The sequence below is a fragment of the Chelonia mydas genome, chromosome 15 (assembly GCF_015237465.2).
Source record: "Chelonia mydas isolate rCheMyd1 chromosome 15, rCheMyd1.pri.v2, whole genome shotgun sequence".
Lineage (NCBI taxonomy): Eukaryota > Metazoa > Chordata > Testudines > Cheloniidae > Chelonia > Chelonia mydas.
Window position 1 is genome coordinate 10091494 of NC_057856.1, and position 16015 is coordinate 10107508.

Genomic DNA, 16015 nt, shown 5'->3' on the forward strand with positions numbered 1-16015 from the left:
GGAACTTGATCCGGGGAAGCAGTACCTCTAAAAAACATTTGGGGGGGGGGGGCATGGTGGATAGTTAGCTGAACATGAGCTCCCAGTGCAATGCTGTGGACAAAAGGACTAATGAAATCTTTGGATGCATAAACAGAGAAATTTTAAGTAGGAGCAGAGAGGTTATTTTACCTCTGTATTTGGCACTGGGGAGACTGCTGCTGGAACACTGTGTTCAATTCTTGACTCCACAATTGAAGAAGGATGATGATAAATTGGAGAGGGTTCAGAGAAGAGCCACGAGAATGATTAAAGGATTGGAAAACCTGCCTTGTAGTGACAGACTCAAGGAGCTCCATCTATTTATCTTGTCAAAGAGAAGATTAACTGGTGACTTGATTTCAGATTGTCCACCCTACTTAGGGAACAAATATTTAATAATGGGCTCTAGCAGAGAAAGGTACGACACAATGCAATGGCTGGGAATTGAAGCTCGACAAATTCAGACTGGAAATAAGGTGTACATTTTTATCAGAGAGTCATTAATCACTGGAACAACTTACCAGGGTCACGGTGGAGTCTCCATCACTGACCATTTTGAAATTATTTGGTTGTTTTTCTAAAAGTTTATTCTCTAGGAATTATTTTGGGGAAGTTCTCTCGCCAGTGTTAGGCAGTCAGACTAGATGATCACAATGGTCCCTTCTGGCCTGTGAATCTATGAATGCACTAACTGCAACAGGAATTTTAGGTGCACAAATGAATGCCGGGGGAGGCCTTTCGTACAACCCTTTTTCTAAATGGGCTATTGTAGCAGACCTGGCCTGTCGTAATAAAGTTTGCATGGCTTCTCATCTCCAAATCAACCCAAGTTATTTCTCAGACTTTCTTTCCTCAGGTCACATGGGGGACACTGGAGGTTGAGCAGAGGGCTAAAAGTTAGGGTTGTTGGTTCTGCTCATGATGCTCTGACACTGGCTCACTGAAGGACCTTGTGATGGGGTATGTGCCTCACACTAAAGGGTTAACAGGAGCCTGTGGGCCTAATTAGCCCACTGGGTTACCCCTGGTGTGGGGGTGTCAGGCCCAAATTACTGTAAGGCCCAACTGAGAAAAGGCAGGGGCGGGGGGGGCAGGCCTTCCTCAAGGCTCTCCGGCAGCCTCCTGATTCCTCCCCTGCTTTGCCTCAAGCCTGTTTTTGTGGAAGTGCCTCAGTGGCAGACAGAAAAGAAGCTGCCCCAGGAGACAGAACGCCCAGGGTGGGAGTGGTAGAATCTGCAGCCCTATGAGAGACCCTGGCAAACAGGGAAAGGTAGGAGCAGCCCCTGGATGCCATGGCAGATTGTCTAGCCCATACGGCTAGCCTGCTTGCTTGTGTATTGCACCCTTTCTTATGGGTTTGTTTGTTTTATTATAATAGATTTATGGATTTGTACTAGAGTATTTTGGCAGTAACACAGGAAACCTACAGGCCACATCCTGTAAGATGAGCTAAAGCAAGTTAGCCTACTTATATTTGTGACCTTTAGCATAGATAAGTGGCCAACTGATTGCCCTCCATAAACTTAAGAGGTACGCCACAAAGAACATGGCAATAACCACCACCAAACCAGTTCAGGCTAGGAATAACAGATGTGAGGATGAGCTAATTGCCATTAATACTTATGAATATGCCAGCCTATAAAATAAGTGTACCCTGATATTATGGGGGTGAGGACATTAAGTTTGGATATGGAGCGTGGGCATAGAGTGCTCAGGCTCTCTAAGAGGAGCAAACCCCCACGTTTAGTTATTTTAATCAGGTTTTTAATTAGTTTCTCTTGGGTCTTTCTATAGCTTTCTAGCTCCTTCGCTACTCCTAAATTCTTCATCTCCCACTCAAGTGTTGATGAACCTGGACCATCGGACTCTTTGCCATGCCAGAGGTGAGGCTGGTCCTTTGTCTCTCCACCACCAGGTTACCAAGGAAGGGTGGGAGTATGTTAATCTTGAAAGCTTTATAGTAAACAATACCACATGTACCTCTAACAGTATTATTTCCTTTGTCCTTCTGATTGGTTACTTTTTCCATTTGATTAGTAGTCCGTTTATCTCAATAACAGTCTTAAAGGCTGTATTTTGACTCTCAGCATGAGTGGCCTGGTCACACAACCCAAGGGTCCTTGCAAAACTCTGTGTAGCCTGATTCTGGGACAAGAAACTTATCTTCTGATCAGATTAATTGGGAGCCTATTGTATAAACAATCAGATTCATGCCCCTAAAATCAGGCAGCAAGTGTAAGGGGCAATCCTTAATGCCTAACACAGGGTCCCCATCCCTTCCCCCAGCAAGAGGAGTAACAAAATCCCCAAGATAAAAGAGGCAAAGACTGATGGAGGCTGAGCATAAAGGCCATTAAACTTCAGGGGGTTCGTCTGTTTGGACTTTTGTTACCCCAAAAGGGGACTGAACTTGAAAGCTGACTTGGCTGGAGGGGCAGGGCCACATAAGCTGTGGTCTGCTGTAGACCCAGAACAGTAGGGGGCATTACACTGAAAGAACCCCTGCAACATTGTATCCTAGCAAGCGGGGGTGGTCTGCCAGTGAGCTGCCCCTGTTACAACCTGTTTTTCAGAGGTGTTGAACCCAAACTCCAACTGAAGTAAACGGGAGCTGCAGATGCTCAAATCTGGCCCAAAGGACAGATTTTTAAAGATATTTAGGTGGCTAAAGATCCAGACAGACACCTAGTGAGTGCATAGGCACGCATTGGGATTTTCAAAAGTGCCTATCTGTACCTTTAGGCTCTTAAATAATTTTAAAAATCTGGCCCGAAGTGTCTGAGGTTGTGTATGCAAAAACCATGGCACCCGAAATCAAAGCCCCAGTTGAAAACTTTGGCTTTTTGTCTCTCTGTGCCTCAGTTTCCCAGTCATTTTAAATGGAGATTGTAACAAACCTTAAACTGCTTTGAGATCTACTAAAGAAAAGGTGAAAACCATTATTACCATAAATGTTTTGAGAAGCTTCAGAGGGAAATCAAATCTCCTTATCTTCCTGGACCAAGGGTAGCTAACTCTGATGGATGATGGCTACCCTCCCTTTCCTCATTCTCTGGTCCAAGGGTTGTAATTTCTGACAGGTGAGACCTGTTGGAACCCTGGATCCTACAAATTGTTCTGCATGGACTCAGGGGGTCCAATCAGATGGAACAACTTGGAGGATCAGGGCCTAAGATAACCCAGTGTTGTGTACTGTAGAAAATCCAAAGACAGATCGATAGAATCAGGTTTCATTTGGTACATTTCTTGTATGTTCTCCATCTGAGAACTCTCCAGTTGTCTATAGAGCCTCCTATGTAGTTGAGGCCCTGATTATCCAGCACCAGCTGAAGTGGAGCGGGCACAGTGTGCCCATGCCTGATATACGCTTACCAAAACAACTGCTGCCTGCCCGACTCACCAAAGGAGAAAGGAAATGGGGAGGCCAAAAGAAATGCTTTAAAGACACCCTCAAGATAAACATCAGGAGATGTGGAATTGACACCAGACACTGGGAGACAGCTGCCCAGGACAGGGATAACTGGCGAAGACTTTTGAGGAAAATCGCCTTGTCCTGGTCGCAGAAAAACACCAGAAAAGAAAGGACCGACAACTGTCTTGCAGCAATCGTGGCCCAACCCTGTCTTCCAACACCACCTGCAACATCTGCCAACGAGCTTGTGGCTCAAGGATTGGACTCTTCGGTGACCAAAGGACCCATGAAAAATAAAACCTGTGAAAGAGATCATCCTCGACCTCAAGGGATCACTGATGAGAGGCTCCTAGGAAGAATCAGGTACATAACACTGGATTTTTTTTTTTTAAAACCAAAAATAGGTAGATAAAATACCTGTCATGTCCTCTTCATACCTCAGAGAGAAGCCAAAAGGAGTGCACTCCTCTTCTTTTCTTCTTTTTTTTTTTTTTTTTTTTGTCTCCTTTGTTGGTTGGCAGGGTACAGGGCACTAGGGGCTTGCACTGAAGGCTCGCAAGGACTGACCAAATACATGTGGCTTATAAAGCTGTAATCACACCTCTAGTACTATTTCCTGTCATTTAAATGAGCAAATTAAGCACTAACACTCGGGCCTCATTTCTGCACCTGATGATGGGGGAGGCCCATTGACTTTGGGGCTCCATGTGGGCACAGGGGCCTGAGAGAGGAAGGATTGTCTGGTGACCAGGGCAATAGCCTGGAACTTGGGAGCCCTGGGTTCAAGTCTCCGCTCTGCCACAGGCATCCTGTGAGAGTCTCTGTGCCTACATTCCCCATTTGTAAAATGGGAATAACACTTCCCTGCCTCCCCGGGCTGTTGTGAGGCGAAGCACAGTACAAGACTGACAGGTTTCAGAGTAGCAGCCGTGTTAGTCTGTATTCGCAAAAAGAAAAGGAGGACTTGTGGCATCTTGGAGACTAACAAATTTATTTGAGCATAAGCTTTTGTGAGCTACAGCTCACTTCATCTGATACTGTATACTCCTGATTACCCCAATAGCAGGCAGGATGTGGATTTTCTTTGGATAATCGGGAGTTCAGATAATTGAGATGGTAGGAGCCATTCAGCAGCAGGATAGCCTGACCAGTGGCTCCTCCTCCTCGCACTCCTGGCTGGGAGTCTCTGCTCCACTCACTCACTTCTGAGACAATGTGGCTGCAGTGGGCTCCCTCCCATTCTCCTCCTCATCACCCTTCTTGCTGGGGGTATCTGTGATACCCCCTTGGGACTGTCACCGATATGCTGAATTTACCTCTGAGCCTATTTTCCCTGCCAGCTTGGGACTCCAGAACCCTGCCATGTTGAGCCAGACACGCTAGCCTGCTGCAAACACAGACCCCGGTCTGATCCATGCCCCTAAAGTTGCAGACTTTAACCAAAAACTGCTCAGCAGGTCACCTATCTCCAGCACCCAACCACCCAGATCCCAATAGGATCCAAACCCCAAATAAATCTGTCTTACCCTGTATAAGCTTTATACAGAGTAAACTCATAAATTGTCTGCCCTCTATAACACTGATAGAGATATGCACAGCTGTTTGCTCCCCCAGGTATTAATCACTTACTCTGGGTTAATTAATAAACAAAAGTGATTTTAGTTAGTATAAAAAGCCAGATTTTAGTGGTTCCAAGTAGTAACAGACAGAACAAAGTGAATTACCAAGCAAAATAATATAGAACACGGAAGTCTGTCTATTACAGTAAGAAAACTTGAATACAGATAAAAAGAAAAGGAGTACTTGTGGCACCTTAGAGACTAACCAGTTTATTTGAGCATGAGCTTTCGTGAGCTACAGCTCACTTCATCGGATGCATAGCATATCGTGGAAACTGCAGTTTCCACGATATGCTATGCATCCGATGAAGTGAGCTGTAGCTCACGAAAGCTCATGCTCAAATAAACTGGTTAGTCTCTAAGGTGCCACAAGTACTCCTTTTCTTTTTACGAATACAGACTAACACGGCTGTTACTCTGAAACCTGAATACAGATAAAACCTTCCCCCCTCTTGCCCACATCCTAGTCTGGGCCCAATCCTTTCCCTGGTACAGTCCTTGTTAGTTCCAGCAGGCATCTTCGGTGAAAAGCAGGGGGTTTCTCATGACTGGCAGTCCCCTTTTATATCTTTGGCACAAGGAAGGCGGGGAACTTTTGTCTCTCTGGGTTCCCACCCCTCCTTCTAAATGGAAAAGCACCAGGGTTAAGATGGATTTCAGTATGAGGTGACATGTCCTGTGAGAACCCCTCCACTCTTCCAGGGCTGGCCCACACATACACAGGAAGGTTTGCAAGTAAACAGAGCCATTTACAACCCATTGTCCTAGTCAGTGGGAGCCATCAAGATTCTAAACCACCCTTAATGGCCCACACTTTGCATAATTACAATAGGACCTCAGAGTTATACTTCATATTCCTAGTTTTAGATACAAGAATGATACATGCAAACAAATAGGAGGAATATATTCAGTAGGTTATAACCTTTGTTATACCTTACAAGAGACCTTTTGCATAAAGCATATTAGTTACATCATATTCACTCTTATAAACATATTTCCATAAAACATATGTAGTGCAAAGTCACAGTATCTGCTCTACTCTTCGAATCCCTTCCTTGTCCCCCAGCATGAGACACATGGGGGACGAGGGAGGGATTCGGAGAACGCAGGGGTTTGGAGCAATGGGCGTATCTGTGCTATTGCAATACAGGCTCTATCAACGCCTGAGGAAGTATAACATTGTATAAGTATAAGGTTGTATAAGGGGACATGCTGGATACATTGTATATGAGAGGGCATGCCAAAACATGTTACAAAGTATCTGAGGGAGCACACGTAGGGACAGTTAGCTTTTGAATGGAGAAGCAATTAAGATACAGCCAGCACGTCTAAGAAGCAGGCATCAGAATGGAAGGTGTGAAGGGCAATTAGTTAAGTTAACTGGAAGCTGTTAAAGGAGATTATTAAGGGTGGCAGGTAATTGAAGATAAGTGACTGGTCTCAGGGATCTCGAAGGGTGGTGACTAAAATCTTTTTCTTCTTTTGTCTGTAACTTCTCTGTAACTTGTTCTCCAAAAAACTGTATAAATTAAGAGACACAAGCCCCACTTGGGGGGCTCACTTCTAAATGTATTAGCAGAGCAGCTTTGCTAATAAAACAGAGTGGTCTGATAAATTGTGAGTCTGAGTCAAACTTTGACAATTTGGAGGTTCCACCGAGATGGCAAGCGGCTTCACTGAGGCTGGGTGATCCCTGACTGCCTTGCAGGACGATCGTGGCAGCCGGCGCCTGGACGCTTAGTCCAAGCGATCCTCCACAAGACAGAAAGGTACACAGCAGCAGCGCAGTCTACGCCATTGAACTTGTTGGTTCCCACTCTGTTCGGGTAGGAGTCTTTGGATCCAGCTTCTGGAATCAGACGTCTCAGGTAATTATTATTTTTGTGCTTTAACTGGTTTGAGGACTGTCTTGTCTTTGTGTCTATCCGTCTTCCCCGTGGTGTGTGTGTGAATCTGGGAGCCATCTCTGTCCGGAGACTGGCTGACCAAGGGGTCCGTGTCCCCATGGTCTGAATAAGTGGAATCTGCACAGCTGCAGCAGCATCACGCCTTGGGTATAACCCCTGGTGTGAAAGCAAGGGCAGTTGAGGCAGTAGCCTGTGGGCTCCTTTCTGTGTGTTGCACCGGGTACCGCTCTGCTGAGCCCGAATTTCCTTCTTGTGTGAGTGCTGTGTGAAGTCCTCCTGGATGGGTAATCAGAAGTCTAAGGTAGAACAGTTCCCTAAGGGAACTCCAGCTTATTTTATGTATTTTAGGAGGGGTCCAGACTCTTGTAGGTTTCTTGAAAAATGGTTCAAATTAGCTCTAGAGAACCCCAAATTACAGTGGCCACTGTTAGGTTCTTGGGACAAGGATCGAGTGGGCTCTTTAAAAAGCAAACTCGTCCTCCCAAAAACCAAATTGGAGAGAAGAGAAGTAGACTGCTTCATGCAGTGGTGGGAAGAGGCAAATCGTAGATGGACTGAGTCAAAACTCACCTCTCTTAAAAATTCTATCAAAAAACTAACAGTTCCATTGGATGCAGTCTCTACCACCACTAGTCCGAGCGCTCCCCTTTGCCCAGTCCTGTGCAATGATCCGGATCAAACTCGACCCCCACCATTCTCCTGCGCAAATAAGAAATCAGAAAAGGAAAAATCTTCAGTGACTACAGATAATGAAAGTGAAGAAGATACCCTCATTGGCCTCGCAGCTCTGCAAAATATTATGAAGAAGAAATCCAAAGCAGACTGCAAAGATTCTCTTGACATCTCTTCTTGGAAAAGAGAACCTGATGGGAGGTTAATGAGAGACTCTGATCAAACTGTTGTGGCACCCTTACGAGTCTTTAAGATGGGAAAAAGTGAGTCCATATGGGATTATAAGCCCTGGACTTGTACGGAACTTTTATCTATAGTTAAAAGTTTTCCCAAACCACAGGAAAACTCTGTCAAATTTGCTGAGGAGTTTCTGTTAATCTGTGAAACCTATGAACCCTCTGAGACAGATCTCCTCCAACTGTGTAAATTGTTAGCTCCTGCCAGTTATTATTAAAAATGGTTGGCTGCCGCAGACTGGCCAGCTGAGGCACGCCACTCAACCATAAAAAGTACTGGCCCAGATTCGGCATACAGAGACCGGTGTATGGCTCTTTGGAAGCGCCTGTATCAAGCCATTCCCAAAGTGTGGTCTCCTAAAACAAACTGGAGAGCAATACGTTGCTGTAAGCAAGGGCAAGGAGAAAGCCCAGGCGACTATAGGTCCCGGCTAACTAATATTTTCCTACAACATTCAGGAATACAAGAGCCCGATGTAAATGGGCAGGGGGCCTTGGCACATGCATTTGTTGATGGTCTTCTCCCTGCCACAGGCAGCATGTTAAAACGAATAAGTGTGGGATGGGAGACTGAAACCATGGACAAATTGCTGGCAGTAGCAGAGCATTGCCACCGCACTTTAAAAGGAAAGGAGGAACAGTCCTCCCAAAAGTTAATGGCTCTGCAGATACAGCATTATTCAGGACTAAGCAGACCACACCCGGGACAGGGACGGGGTTGCGGAAGGGGGCGGGGGGCTGGATTAACTGGGGTTTGTAACTACTGTAAACAGCCTGGACACTGGAAAAAAGAGTGTCCAAGACGACCTAATAATTATATGGGAAATCAAGTGAACCCCCCGCTGGTTCCTCCAGCTGATCCCCAACCCTATTTTTCACCGCAACAATGATGGGCTGCTGGGGAACCTCACAAAGTTTTAGCTCCCTTATTACCTCTGTCCCCTACTGGAGAATGTGTCCTGACTGTAAATGATGTCTCTTTCCCTTTCTTTGTTGATACTGGAGTTTCTCTTTCTACAATCCGCACCACTGACTTGCCTGAGGTTCCCCGATCTGGAAAATCTGTGTCTGCTGTTGGCATTACAGGGATCCCTACCTCTTTTCCCCTCTCAAAACCTTTGTCTGTTCAGTTCGGTCCCCTCTCTGAGGAGCATGCATTCCTCCTCTCTGATTCCACCCCTGCAAACCTTCTGGGACGGGACTTGCTATGCAAACTTGGCTGTTCTATTTACTGCTCCCCAGATGGTGTCTATCTGCAAATCCCTCAGTCTTCCTTATGTGATTCTGTAGCCTCCCTGCTGTCTGAAACTTCCCTCTCCACTCCGGTCCCTTGCTGTCCCTTAACTCCGTCCCTAGAGCATCTAATCTCTCAGGTTCCTTCCTCCCTGTGGCCATCTCACCCATCTGAAGTGGGCCGATTAAATACTGACCCAGTTCGGATTACTGTAGACAATTCCAAATCTCTGCCTCGCCTGTCTCAGTATCCTTTGAATCCTGAGGCAGAGGCTGGGATTGCTCCAGTTATATCTGTACTAAAAGAACAAGGAATTATTGTCCCTTGTTCCAGCCCCTGTAACACCCCTATCCTCCCAGTTCAAAAGGCTGATGGCAAATCGTGGCGATTTGTTCAAGACCTTCGAGCTATTAACCATATTGTCATACCTTCTTTTCCAGTGGTTCCTAACCCTGCTACAATACTAGCATCTATTCCTCCAAATGCAACCCACTTTACTGTTGTAGATTTGTGCTCCGCTTTCTTCTCTGTCCCAGTTCACTCTGAATCCCAGTATCTCTTTGCCTTCTCCTACAAGGGTCAGCAATATACATGGACTACCCTTCCCCAGGGGTATACAGAGAGTCCATCCTATTTTTCTCAAGCCCTAGCCAGGGATCTCGCTGATCTGGTTTTCCCATCAGGATCCACACTGATCCAATATGTGGACGACTTACTCCTGTGCTCCCCTTCTCTGTCTGCCTCAGAAACTGATTCACTAACACTTCTCACAGCTTTAGCGAACAAGGGTCATAAGGCTTCTCGCGCAAAATTGCAGCTCTGCCAAACCTCTGTCACATACCTAGGCTTCCTTCTCTCCCAGGGCTCCCGTACACTCTCTCCAGCCCGGGTACAAGCCATCCTTAGCTTTCCCCAGCCTTGCTCTCCACGCCAGGTCAGAAAATTCTTAGGCATGACAGGGTTCTGTAGGCAATGGATTCCCCAATATGCTTCTCTGGCTAAACCACTCCAAGAACTCACTCGATCCTCTGTACCTAACCCCATGCCATGGCCACTTGAAGCAAATGCTGCTTTCATCTCCCTTAAGCAGAATTTAGCCTCTGCCCCTGCCTTAGGGTTACCTAACTATGACAAGCCTTTTACCCTTTTCTGTCACGAACAATCTGCTTGTGCCCTCGGGGTTCTTACTCAGGAGCACGGTGACAGAAATCGCCCGGTGGCTTATTTTTCTGCAACCTTGGACCCTGTAGCCCAGGGTTTACCCCCTTGCCTACGTGCTGTAGCTGCTGCAGCGCGCCTGGTCGAGATGTCTGAGTCCCTTGTCCTCCGCTCTCCTCTCACTCTCATGGTTCCCCATTCTGTGGAAACTCTCCTTCTGCAATGCAACACTGCTCACCTCTCCTCTGCTCGCCTCACTAGGTATGAACTTTTGCTGCTTTCAGCCTCACATACCACTATTAAGCGCTGCTCCCGGTTAAACCCTGCTACCCTCCTTCCTTTACCTAGTGATGGTGAACCCCATGACTGCCTTGCAACTGTCTCCGCTATCACTGTCCCGCGCCCCGACCTTTCAGATGTACCTCTCCCTAACTCTGACCTGGTGTTATTCACTGATGGGTCCTGTTATAGAAATGACCAAGGCCACCTTCTTGCAGGGTACGCTGTGGTCTCTCTCTCTGAGACCATAGAAGCTGCGCCCTTACCCTCTGTGACCTCTGCCCAGGTGGCTGAACTGATTGCTCTAACCCGTGTCTGCTTTCTAGCCGAGGGGCTCTCTGCCACTATTTTTACTGATTCTCGGTATGCCTTTGGGGTTGTGCATGACTTTGGCACCCTCTGGCAGGCTCGAGGTGTTCTTACCTCTACTGGTACCCCTATCAAGAATGGCCCCTACGTTGCGGCCCTCCTGTATGCAGTTTTACTACCGTCTGCCTTGGCAATTGTTAAGTGTACTGGCCACTCAGCGGCAGACACCGAGGTGGCAAAAGGTAATGCACTTGCTGATGCTGCTGCAAAACATGCCGCCACTATAAAACCTTCACCAGAAGCGTTTCTTGGTCCCCTCTCTGTCTCTGTAACACCACCATCCCTGTCTCATCTCGCTCAGCTCCAGGATTCTGCCCCAGAAACAGAGAGAGACTCCTGGAGTGCTTTGGGTTGCTCTTTGCATTCTGATTCCCTTTGGCGATCGCCCACCGGTACCTTTGTAGCCCCCCTCTCACTCTACCCGTCTCTAGCCACCCTGCTACATGGTGTTTCGCATGTCGGCAAGGAGGGGATGGTCTCTGCTATGAGTAAGGCGGGGTGGTGGGCTCCCCGTTTCAGCTCCTTTGCAACCCACCACTGTGCCGCTTGTGTTACTTGTCAAAGCCACAATGTAGGCAAATCTGTAAAAGTAACACAAGGGTTCCGGGGTTTGCCTCAAGCACCTTTCCTACACTGGCAACTTGATTTTGTACAAATGCCAAAGTGTCAGAAATATGAATTCATTTTAGTTATAATATGTCTGTTTTTGGGTTGGATTGAAGCCTTTCCCTGTCGCAAAGCTGATTCATTGTCCGTTGCAAAATGTCTGTTAAACCACATTATCCCTACCAAAGGAATTCCTGCCACTTTGTCTAGCGACCGGGGAACACATTTTACTGGAAAAATTGTTCAACATCTAAACCAGGTATTACATGTCACCCACCTGTTGCACTGCCCTTACCATCCACAGAGTGCAGGGGCAGTTGAAAGGCGAAATGGTGTGCTTAAAAATAAGCTGGCAAAAATCTGTAGTTCCACAGGGTTTAACTGGCCAGCTGCTTTACCACTGGCCCTTATGGAAATTCGGTCATCCCCATCCCAGAGACACAAATTGAGTCCATTTGAAATCATCATGGGACGCCCTATGCGAACAATGGCTACTATTACCCCAGCCCCAGACCTAAACCTAACTCACAGCACGCTCCTCCAGTACTGCAAAGGGTTAATGCAAGCTGTGAGCTCCTTCCATTCGCAGGTGCGAGCAGCTTGGCCGACGGAACCCACCTCTGCTGCCTGTCACACTCTTGAGCCTGGTGATTGGGTCTACCTGCGGCACCACCTTCGGAAGCACGCCTTGGAACCCCGGTGGAAGGGTCCATACCAGGTACTGCTCACCACCCAGACAGCAGTGAAATTATCCGGCATCGCTGCATGGATCCACGCCTCACAGTGTAAGCCAGCGCCACCTCAAGGGGACCAAGCACCTCTGCAAGACCACGCAGAACCAGCTTCAACCCCAGAAGACAAAGAGGAACAGCCTGCAATACCTTACAATCTGTGCTCTCGTAAGGGTTGCCAGAAGCAGAGAGTAAGCAGACAGCAGGACCCAACAAACAAGAAGCAGTAGTGAGCCTAGCGCCTGCTGCCTGGTGGACGTAAAACCGTGACTGCGGTTCCCTCGAAAGGGGTTGTCGGAACCAGAAAGGGTCCTGCTTCCAACATGTGTCCTTTGAGAAGCTTAATCCTCAGCTACTGTGTCCTGAGGGTCTGGGGAATCCAGAGTGACAGTGACAATTCTTTCATCCAACAACAGGCGCAGATAGCCCAGATCCTGAATATTTCTAATTGCTGGGTCTGCAGCCACATCCCAGCTCACTCACAAGCTAGTATCCCCACCATGGCAATCCCTTTGAATTCCTCAGAGCTTGCTGGAGAACCCTATCCACTTAAAAGAACATGGAAGGAAAATGACACTTGGGGGCTGGGAAAAATGTATGTTCCTAAACTTATAAGTGTGGTGAAAGGAAAGGGCCACTGGTGCTGGGTGTGTAATGGGACAGGGCTGAATCTAGGGAGGAGCAGCTGTCTCCAATACATCGTGTCCCATGGTGTATGGGACTATTCAAACAAGGTTGGAGAATGGCGAACCGGGTATGGAAAGATAAACTTCCTCTCAACCTGGGATCAAACCAAAGATTCAATCTCTTGCTCCCCCTACAGCCTCCCTGAGAAAAACAGCACCATCTACAAATGTCATGTGAATGCTACCTCTTCTCCCAGTGAAAATCATCCTGTGCCCTTTGGGGGATACTATTCCTCCTTCGTAAATTCTTACATGTCAAAGGGTTGCAGTCAACCCTTCCCAGCTTTAATGGGACATCACTGGGTTTGTGGGGAAAATGCTTACACTGTGTTACCAGCAAATTGGTCAGGTATCTGTTATCCTGCTCAGCTTTTCCCACAATTCCGGGTGCTTCAATCCCTCCCACGAAATCACCTCTGTAATTTCAGGCGAAAAAGGAGGGACATTGCCAGATGCTAAATGGTATGTGGATAACATAAGCCCCCTAACTTGGGAAGAAGCTGTTGGCATTTCTTTAGTCCCAGTAGGGGGGGGTAATCCACCATGCAAAAAGGCTTTTAAGGTTACAAGCGGTAGTTGAGATCATGGCCAATGAAACAGGAGAGAGCTTAAAAGCTCTAGCCAAAGAAGCAGGAGCGGTCCGACAAGTGGCCCTCCAAAACCGTCGGGCATTAGATATAATACTGGCAGCCAAAGGAGGGACCTGTGCTCTAATTGGAACAGAATGCTGTGTATACATACCTGATAATACTAATGAGGTAATAAATTGTGCTAGCCATCTGGAGCAAATTGCATACCTTCCCCACGAAGAACCAAGTTCCTTGTGGAAATGGATAAGTAACTTATTCAATTTCTCTAGTCTGGGAAACTGGTTGTTTCAAGGAATCCTGACTATCCTATTTGGAATTCTAATAATCTTTGTGTGTTTTCAATTGATTTCTTGTATCCAAAACTGCACAAGACACACCATCCATCAGGTTACCCCTAACCAGAGTGCTAATCTAATGTTGTTAAATGTCACCAGTGAAAGTAATGAAAAAGAACGATTGATGTATGGAATCCAGTAAGTCATTGGTCATGGGCGTAGCCTTGACCAAAAGGGGGGATTGTGGAAGAATAACATTGTATAAGTATAACGTTGTATAAGGGGACATGCTGGATACATTGTATATGAGAGGGCATGCCAAAACATGTTACAAAGTATCTGAGGGAGCACACGTAGGGACAGTTAGCTTTTGAATGGAGAAGCAATTAAGATACAGCCAGCACGTCTAAGAAGCAGGCGTCAGAATGGAAGGTGTGAAGGGCAATTAGTTAAGTGAACTGGAAGCTGTTAAAGGAGATTGTTACGGGTGGCAGGTAATTGAAGATACATGACTGGTCTCAGGGATCTCGAAGGATGGTGACTAAAATCTTTTTCTTCTTTTGTCTGTAACTTCTCTGTAACTTGTTCTCCAAAAAACTGTATAAATTAAGAGACACAAGCCCCACTCGGGGGGCTCACTTCTAAATGTATTAGCAGAGCAGCTTTGCTAATAAAACAGAGTGGTCTGATAAATTGTGAGTCTGAGTCAAACTTTGACACGCCACATTGCAGCGCTGGGACCTGGTTTCGGAAATGAAGCATGGATGAAATTTGTCATGTCTCTTCTCGTCAGCCTGAAAATCATCATGGCTTTATGGGAGTGTTTGAAACAGACTTTTATGCGTTAAAAATAAATGACCTTTCTGAAAGTAACAAAATATTCTGCCCAAAAAGCAAAATATTATGGATCCCACATGCAGAGGTGGCTACAGCAATCAGCAGGAATAGTCAGTTTGCTGAGATCAACCCAAACATTGGGGGCCTGCAAAAAGAAAAGGAGTATTGTGGCACCTTAGAGACTAACAAATTTATTTGTCTCCAAGGTGCCACAAGTCCTCCTTTTCTTTTTGCGGATACAGACCAACACGGCTGATATTCTGAAACCTGTCACTGGGGGCCTGGTACATTCAAGGGGTTTGTGTTGGCTCAACTGAACCAACCGTTACTATTTTGGCTCATCTGAACCATTCAATTCCATTCAAAGGGGATAAAAGGAAATAATTTTCCCCCTCAAGACATTCGACTGTGGGATTCAGGCCCCCCAGAAGGCAGAGAGGCAAAGATTCGCAAAGGGATTGGATGTTTATAGGGATAACAAGGCTATGCAAAATTGTCACAATTAATGGGGATAAAGTGGTGGTAGGGAAATTAAACCTTCAGGGTTTAAGAAGCAAACTTCTCAGGCTTAGAGCTTATCCTATTCCCTATTCCTATTCCTTAGCCTATTCCCGCTCTGGGAAGTGGCCGGGACCAGGGGGGCACAGGGGTCTGTGTGTTGACCTGGCTGCTCCCCTAGGTACTTCCCCTGAAGCTCCCATTGGCCGCGGTTCCCCATTCCCGGCCAATGGGAGCTTCGGGGATGGTACCTGGAGGCACGGCCTGGGCAACACACAGACCCCTGTGCCCCACCCCTCTCCCCCAGGACCCAGCTGCTTCCTGGAGCGGCGCAGGGGCAGGGCAGGTGGCAGGGAGCCTGCCCCACCCCCCCGTGCACGCTGGGCCGGACCCACCCCCCGAACCCTTTCTGCAGCCAAATCCCCTACCCTGAGCCCCCTGCTGCACCCTGACCTAAGCCCCCTGCTGCACCCCACACCCCCCCTGCACCCCAACCCCCTTCCCTGAGCCCCCTCCTGCACCCTGAGCCTCTTGCTGCACCCTGCACCCTGACCTAAGCCCCCTGCTGCACCCCACACCCCTCCTGCACCCTAAGCCCCCTGCTGCAGCCCACACCCCTTCTGCACCCTGAGCCCCCTGCTGCACCCTGCACCCCCTGGGGGCAGGGAGGGGGCAGAGTTGGGGGGCAGATTTCAGGGAAGGGGTGGGAAGAGGCAGGGCCTCATGGAAGGGGCAGAGGGTGGGGGGGGGGGGTGGTCAGTGGTGCAGCCCTGGGGCCAATGTATTAGTCCTCAGGGGGCCCCCGCGGTCATTTGCGTGTGAGACCCCCCGGCCTAAGCCTTAGTGGGGGGCAGCTCGCGGGCTCTGGCACCTGCCTCTGAAGCG